This window comes from Callithrix jacchus, chromosome 13 (genome assembly GCF_049354715.1).
Source record: "Callithrix jacchus isolate 240 chromosome 13, calJac240_pri, whole genome shotgun sequence".
Classification (NCBI taxonomy): domain Eukaryota; kingdom Metazoa; phylum Chordata; class Mammalia; order Primates; family Cebidae; genus Callithrix; species Callithrix jacchus.
Genome location: NC_133514.1, coordinates 92062758 through 92071164, shown reverse-complemented (window position 1 = coordinate 92071164; position 8407 = coordinate 92062758). Strand labels below are relative to the sequence as shown.

The 8407-nt window shown below is 46.7% G+C and overlaps 1 long non-coding RNA gene across 1 annotated transcript; it reads left to right on the top strand.

Moving 5' to 3' along the window:
- Positions 1–1304: 1304 nt before the first annotated feature.
- LOC144579102 (uncharacterized) lies at positions 1305–2397 on the top strand. Its single transcript, XR_013525987.1, has 2 exons — positions 1305–1581; positions 2232–2397. It is a non-coding gene; the product is annotated as an uncharacterized LOC144579102 (long non-coding RNA).
- The last annotated feature ends 6010 nt before the right edge of the window (positions 2398–8407 follow it).

Sequence of the window (8407 nt, the reverse complement as noted above, 5' to 3'; positions counted from 1 at the left end):
TAGAGTTTATTGCATTTGCAACTATGCAGCATCAAGTTGTTGCAAAGGAGCCTCTGAAAAGGACTTTCCTTCCTCCCGATATGTACGCGTGCATGTCTATGTAATACATCTACAAATAATGAAGGTTATAGATATGTGTAATTGTATTATACCACATATAATTGTATACATGTACATAATAAACTTATATAATCTTCAATGACATGTATAATTGTTTTTTGTTTTGTTTTCTTTTTTGTGTGTTTTTTTGTTACATGTATATATATTATATATACATACACATATTGGGAGGAATATATACATAATGGAAAATATAGAATTGAAGATGAGCATATTTAATATTTATCAAAGGGTAAAGGAACTTATCCACAGTTTGGATCGGAGTCTCAAAATCTAAATTGATGCCATGACTAGCATTTTTAAGATGTTGACTTCCCAGGAAGCTACTCTTTTATTTTATTTATTTTTTTATTTTTTATTTCTTTTTCTTTTTATTTTTTGAGACAGAGTTTTTGCTTTTGTTACCCAGGCTGGAATGCAATGGCGCAGTCTCGGCTCACCGCAACCTCCGTCTCCTGGGTTCAAGCAATTCTCCTGCCTCAGCCTCCCGAGTAGCTGGGATTACAGGTACGCGCCACCATGCCCAGCTAATTTTTGTATTTTTAGTAGAGACGGGGTTTCACCATGTTGGCCAGGATGGTCTCAATCTCTTGACCTCATGATCCACTCGCCTCGGCCTCCCAAAGTGTTGGGATTACAGGCGTGAGCCACCACGCCAGGCCACCTGATTCAATTTTTGTGCCTACCAAGATAGGCACCAAAGATTTCTTTACGAGGAAATACCTGATATTCTTATTAAACTTTTCAAAAGACATCATTTATGTGATCTCACTAGGTTTCTACAGCGTTCCCAGCCTTAGGAGGGAGGCAGAGTGATATTGCCAATCATGTTTTTGTAGACACAGGCTCAGAGAGGTGACATTACCTGCTGGATGTCACACAGCCCATCTGGGACCTCAGGGCCTACCTCCTGGCCCTGAGTCCAGCCTCTGCCTGCGGACTCCCAGCTCTAGCTGTTGCTAGAGTATGTGGTTCCTTTACTTGGCATGTCCACATTCCTGGGTTGTCCAGGAACACACATTCTTGGAGAGGAAGGGGAATAGATATTTTAGCCACATACAACACACTGAGCTTGCCAGACACCTAATAGGGACACTCAATAAATATTAATTAAAGAATGCAGCCACATTGGCTTACGTGCTGGCCAGATCCTTTAAAGTGTCAAGAATATTCCATGAGAGATTGAGTGTTAGGCTGGAAGGCTGTGTGGAGGCGGAGAGGACAGAAACGTCTGGAGTAATGGAGTGCATTCTCTTGGAAGATGAAAATACCCACCCGCCCCAGGGGGAACCTATCTGTCACTGTCACAAGCACATAAGGAGGAAGGGAACATGCGTTTGTGGAGTGCCTTCTGGGACCTGCATTTTTCTTGCCGGAGTAGGATTTATTCTGCTTCTCCTGTAACTTCTGCATCTCCAAGGCCAGTGGAGGACAACAGGGAACAGCTGGCTGAGACCAAGGGTGAGTGCGACTCGTGGGGTGTGTAGTGGGGTGGGCAGGAGAGAGAATGCATGGGCCCACCCTCCCCTAGTGTCATGAGGGATTTACTGCCCACCGAGTAGGTATTCTTTAGCTTGTGTGTCTTGACAGCAGAGGTCTATTTGGATAGGCAGTTCTGGGCACACACCGCCAATTGTCGGGGTCTCTTCCCTAGTCTGACTGTTCATGCTCACAGAGCTGGTGTCTCCGGGAATCCAGGGGCTTGGAAGAGGGGGAAACTGAGCTGGAAGTGGAGAGTGAGGCAGAGGCATGGATAGGAAACCCTTGGGGAGCCCCCCAGCCTGAGGGCTGCTGCCCAGTAGACTAAAGTGCCAGGAGGAGGAAGGATGTGGGGGCAAATGGGGATCTCCAATTCCACCCAGAGCCTGTGCCTGCCCTCTGTGACTACCCTCTCTTTGCACTGGGAGCTGTTGCGTGCAGAAAGCACAAGTGAGGAAAGTGGGGCTCCTCTGGGAAAGCCAGAACCCAGACATGGATCAGGCTTCTGGGGCTTTTTCAGATGAGCTCATCCCTGCTTTCCTAGGCCTCTTTTGGCATTGAATGGCATTTTCCTTTGGTTCTTTCAAAAGCAAGATGTGTTTGTGTAATTTTAAACAAGTGACCAATTTCAGATTAACGTCAGAGAGTTTCTTCATCATCTCCATCATCAAATTTCACTTAACATGCTCTGCCTATTCCAAGAGAAAAAGAGGAATGAACGTGAGCTCTATTTGGACATACAGCCATTTAGTCCAAAAATGCAGCCGGCAGAGATTCCACAGCTGGAGAGCTGACTGGTAAGCACCCTGTGTAAGTGAACGCGCTCAGCGGGACGGAAGGAAGAGGCCTGAGGGGATGCGGGAGGGAGGGGAAGGGCTCTGGGTCACTCAGGGTTTTGTATGCCCAGGAAGGGAATTTGTCTTTGATCCAAGGGCGTGCAGAAGCCCCGCTAGGTGGTCGTGCCCTCAGATCAGCACTGAGCCCGACTGCCTGGCAGGGGAGGGGAACTGGGTGGGTCTGAGGAAGATGACAGAGGCTAGGCTAAGGTGTGGACCAGTCCCAGACAGATGCTGGGTGGCTGTGGTGTGTGGGTCAGGAGAAAAGCAGATGAGTGGAGAGGCATTTTGGAGGTAGAATGGATAGAACTGGGGCTGATAGGATAAGAAGTGAGGGAGAGGTTTGCTTTTCTTGGTTTCTGGCTGTGACCACTGGATGGTGAGGAGTGAGCTTTCTGAACACAGAGTTCTGGAGGAAAAGCCTCCAGAGTGTTTGGGAGTGTCAGAGGCGGTTGAACCAGGGCAACTCCATCTTGAATAGGGGCTGGGTAAAATGAGGCTGAGACCTACAGGGCTGCATTCCCAGAAGGTTAGGCATTCTAAGGCACAAGATTAGATAGGTCCGCACAAGATACAGGTCAAAAAGACCTTGCTGATAAAACAGATTGCAACAGGTTGTAAAGAAGCAGGGCAAGACCCACCAAAACCAAGATGGCGATGAGAGTGACCTCTGGTCATCCTCACTGCTACGCACCATGACAGTTTACAGATTCCAGGGCAACATCAGGAAGTTACCCTATATGGTCTAAAAAGGGGACACATGAATAATCCACCCCTTGTTTAGCATGTCATCAAAAAATAACCATAAAAATAGGCAACCAGCAGCGCTCAGGACTGCTCTGTCTATGAAGTAGCCACTCTTTTATTCCTTTACTTTTTTTTTTTTTTTTGAGATGGAGTCTCTCTCTGTTGACCAGGCTGGACTGCAGTGGTGCAATCTTGGCTCACTGCAACCTCTGCCTCCCAGGTTCAAGTGATTCTCCTGCCTCGCCTCCCGAGTAGTTGGGACTACAGGCGCGCGCCACAACACCAATCTAATTTTTTGTAGTTTTAGTAAAGAAGGGGTTTCACTGTGTTAGCCAGAATGGTCTCGATCTCCTGACCTCGTGATCTGCCTGCCTCGGCCTTCCAAAGTGCTGGGATTACAGGTGTGAGCCACTGTGTTCGGCTGAGGCCTGATCTTTAACTTGAATCACGTTCTGCCTCTTTGGCTGTAATGATGGCTGCCTAAGACAGGCATGGGTGGCTAGCAGACCAGGTAGAAGGAAACCTGATCTTTCTCTCTCTCTGTTTTTTTTTTAAAAACAGAGTCTTGCTGTGTCGCCCAGGCTGGAGTGCAGTGGCATGATTTTGGCTCACTGCAATCTCCACCTCCCGGGTTCAATTGATTCTCCCGTCTCAGCCTCCCATGTAGCTGGGAATACAGGCGCGTGCCACCATGCCTGGCTAATTTTTTGTATTTTTAGTACAGACAGGGTTTCACCATGTTAGCCAGGATGGTCTTGATCTCCTGACCTCACGATCAAAGTCCTGGGATTACGGGCGTGAGCCACTGAGCCCGGCCAAAGCTTGATCTTTCTCTTCATCCCCTTTGTATTCTTGGAATTTTGTACCACTCTGCATGCATTGTATTCAAAATGCATTCAAAAATCAATAAAACAAAAGACGCAAACCAAAAGTACCAGATAATTTGACTTCTGGAAAAATACACTACAGGGTTCAAACCTGATCACAGACGGTGGGTTCCGGTGTTTGCACTGAAGATGGGGACTCTCTGGGCTATGTAACCTTTATAATTCCTCCTGGCTCTAACCTCATTTTATACAGCATTTCTCCAGCTTCTTCTTTTATGGTCTACCAGACTCTAACAATGCGAAATAACATCATCTTCCCCCAACCTTGAAAGCCTTCAAAATAAATGTTTATGGGATAGAAGGGGCTGAACACTAAATCCGTCCCTGCAGAATCCTGCCCGCTGCGTATCGCCTCTCCATGAAAATGAATCCCTCTTCACTTCCTCCTTGCATCTCGTAATTACCAGGGGAGATATTTCCAGGACACAGGAAAATATGTATGACTCATAGTAGTACTAGAAAAGAACTCAAAACACATTGTTTTTTCACTTAGCCCTCTCTTATTCCAACAGGGAAAAGATTTCCCCAGGTTTATTTGTTTGTTTTTAATTCAAACGCTAGCCTTAGCTCTTTGACAGAGTTCTAACTGGTCCTTATAAAACCCACCCAAGGGGCCAGGTGTGGTGGGTCACTTGAGGTCAGGCGTTCGAGACCAACCTGACCAGCATAGCAAAGCTCCATCTCTACTGAAAATACAAAAATTAGCCGAGTGTGCTGGCACATGCTTGTAATCCCAGCTACGCAGGAGGCGGAGTCAGAAGAATTGCTTGAATCTGGGAGACGGAGGTTGCAGTGAGTCGGAATCGCACCACTGCACTCCAGCCTGGGCAACAGAGCGAGACTTGTCTCGAGGGGAAAAAAACCCCACAAAAACAAAATCCCAGCCACAAGAAAAAGTAGCTTCCTTCTTCATTACCCTATCACTTGGACAATTATCTCCTCTAAAAATTCATTTCCTAGGCACTGAAGATTAGGCAAAACGTGCTTATTGGGCAGCTCAGACCTCAGAATCCATGATAATATGCTAATTAGCATCTGTGTACCACTTGGTTTACATCGCACTGGGGCTCTCTCGGTGTAAACGCCTCCTCAGCAACCTGCTGTGAGGACTTTGTTCTTGGAGCCTCACGCTGAGTCTGGCACACACAAGACACGAGACATTGTGTATTTCACATTTGTAGTATGAAGAAGGTAGACAGACTAGAAACTGACTTTCCTAAGGTCTCGAAGCAAGTAGCAGAAAAGTCTATTTAATCCTAAAACCGAGCTGAGGGCCCTTCTAATCTCACAGGTCTGCGTCAAGAGAATGACCACTGCTTCAGTGGGTCCCAATATGTGCCAGGGGCAGCATGTGCGGCCACCTGTATGACCACTTTGCTCTAGTCCCAATTCCCTGCTACAGATGAAGCATCACTCATCCCTCCGCAGGCTTTCCGTTCTGATTCACCATGACCAGTGTGTCTCATAGCTCAGATCCTAACCAGCACTTACTAGGCAGAATTCAGCACCAGAGTCACCCTTTGAAGGACTTTTGGGAGAGGAATGGGAAAGATAAAAATAGGAAAAAAAAAAAAATAAGAAAACAGAAAAGGATAATTTGGTAGCCGAAAGTGATCAGGAACTTAAGGCTGCCCAGTTGAGTGTGGCTGGAAGTTGGAATGAAGAACTTGTCTGCTACATGGACAGTGAGAAACAACACCAGGGCCCCTCACGGTCCATCGGGGTTAGGCTCAACACTGATTTCCTTGCTTTGTTGTCTTTAAAATCAAATTTTTGGCTGGGCATGATGGCTCACACCTGTAATCCCAGAACTTTCGGAGGCTGAGGTGGGTGGATGACCTGAGGTCAGGAGTTCGAGACCAGCCTGACCAACATGGCCAAACTCTGTCTCTATTAATACAAAAAATTAGCTGGACATGGTGGTGGGCGCCTGTAATCCCAGCTATTCAGGAGGCCGAGGCAGAGAACTGCTTGAACCTGGGAGGCAGAGGTTGCAGTGAGCCGAGATTGTACCACTGCACTCTAGCCTGGGTGACAGAGGGAGACTGTCTCAAAAAAAAAAAAAAATTCATCCAACTGTATGTCTCTCCATTTATACTATAAAGACAGATAATAATTTTTAATTTTTTGTTGTTGACATATGAGAGCATTATTTAAGTACCCCCATTCCTGAGGCATCTCAGCCAACTTCACTGCTAAGGGCACTTTCCTTCCACTTGTCTTAAAACTGGCATAACTTCCTAACATGACAGTTTGACTCAGGTAAACCCTGCTCTTTATCCGAGGGGTGGAGATTATGGCAATCTCTATCGGTATTTGAGTAGAAACTTCTCTGTAACTGTAGATGATCCAGTGTTTTTCCTCCAATGTTTTTCTACAGGAGAAAACTGCCTTCTGAGGGAGAAGCCCTCCCAGACCCCACTGCAGGGACCTCACTTTCATCACTGACTTCCTATGGCTCGGGAGTGTTTATAGATAAAGTTCTACTCTTAGGTGGTAAGTGTAGCTTGGTTATTGAAAGTTAGCTGAAAGAGGCCATGCCTGGTGGCTCACACCTGTAATCCCAGCACTTTGGAACACTAAGGAGGGAGGATCACCTGAGGTTGAGAGTTCGAGACCAACCTGACCAACATGGAGAAACCCCATCTCCACTAAAGACACAAAAATTGGCCGGGCATCGTGGTGCGCGTCTGTAGTCCCAGCTACTCAGGAGGCTGAGGCAGGAGAATCACTTGAACCTGGGAGGCAGAGGTTGTGGTGAACCAAGATTGCACCATTACATTCCAGCCTGAACAACAAGAGTGAGACTCCATCAAAAAGAAAAGAAAAGTTAGCTGCAAGAAAACAACATTTCATTCCTTTTTTTTTTTTTTTTTTGAGACAGGTCCTGGTTCTGTCACTTAGGCTGGAGAGCAGTGATGCAGTCTCAGCTCACTGCAGCCTGTAGCTCAGGGTCCCAAGCAATACTCTCACCTCAGCCTCCAGAGTAGCTGGGACTACAGACACGCGCCACCACACCCAGCTAATTTTTGAATTTTTTGTAGGGACAAGGTCCCACTATGTTGCCCAGGCTGGTGTCCAATTCATGGGCTCAGGCAATCCTCCCACCTCAGCTGTCCCAAGTGCTGGGATTACAGGTGTGAGCCACCATGCCAGTCCTCGTTCCACGTGTGGTGGCTGCTTTTTTGTTTTCTTTTTGATAGGACAATTAGGACTCTGATCACCTTTGTCTGACTAGTCAACTCAGCCAATCTAGTTCAAAATATTTCTTCCTTTGGGAAACCTTTTGAGGCCTCTCCAGACAGAGTAAGTCCCTTGACTTTCTGTTCTGAGAGCGAGTGCCTTCATTCTTGCTGCTGGGTGGCACAGATCCCATTTCATGAGCGTTTGTGGCTCTCCTAGGGCATGGGTTTCTGGAGGGCAAAGGCCGATTAATATTCACATTTATATCCCTTAGAGGTCTCTCCTGAATCCTGGTTCAAATCAGCTCTGAATCAGTGCTGGCTAAGTGAATTGAGAATCATTCGAACACATTTCTGTTTCAAAAAGGAAAGCTCTCATTTTCTCAGATGGGGCAGGCTTCTTCTGACAGCAGTATTTATCGTATTTATCTTTTTTTTTTTGAGATGGAGTCTCACTCTGTCGCCCAGGCTGGAGTGCAGTGGGGTGATCTCGGCTCACTGCAACCTCGACCCCTGGGGTTCAAGTGATTCTCTTGCCTCAACCTCCCAAGTAGCTGGGATTACAGGGGCACACCACCATGCTAGGTTAATTTTTTTGCAGTTTTAGTAGAAATGGGGTTTTACCATGCTGGCCAGGCTGGTCTCAAACTCCTGACCTCAAATGATCTGCCCGCCTTGGCCTGCCAAAGTGCTGGGATTACAGATGAGAGCCACTGCGCCTGGACCCAATGGCAGTATTTCCTTGTATTTATTAGGCTGTCCATCCCGGGTTAGGACTTGCACCTGGTGATATCTGGAATGACTTTTGATTAGGATGGGCGTGTTTCCTCACTGACTCTGGCCAGGGTCATGATGAAGCAGCCTCCACCCTTGCCATCTGGGATGAGACATTGGCCTCTGTTGTCACCAGCCTCTTCCTGTAGTAACTGCCTCACAGAGACAGAAGCCATCTACAGCATCATTTCCATGTGGGACCTTGCTAACCTGTCCTTTTCTACAAGGACATCAGAACAACAAATTCCAGGAAATGAGAAAAGCAGGCAGAGATTCTTAAAAAATTCTAAAATTTGTGTTTTTTACAAAATTGTTTTATTTATTTATTTTTGAGACAGAGTTTCCCTCTTGCTGTCCAGGCTGGAGTGCAGTGGTGCGGTCT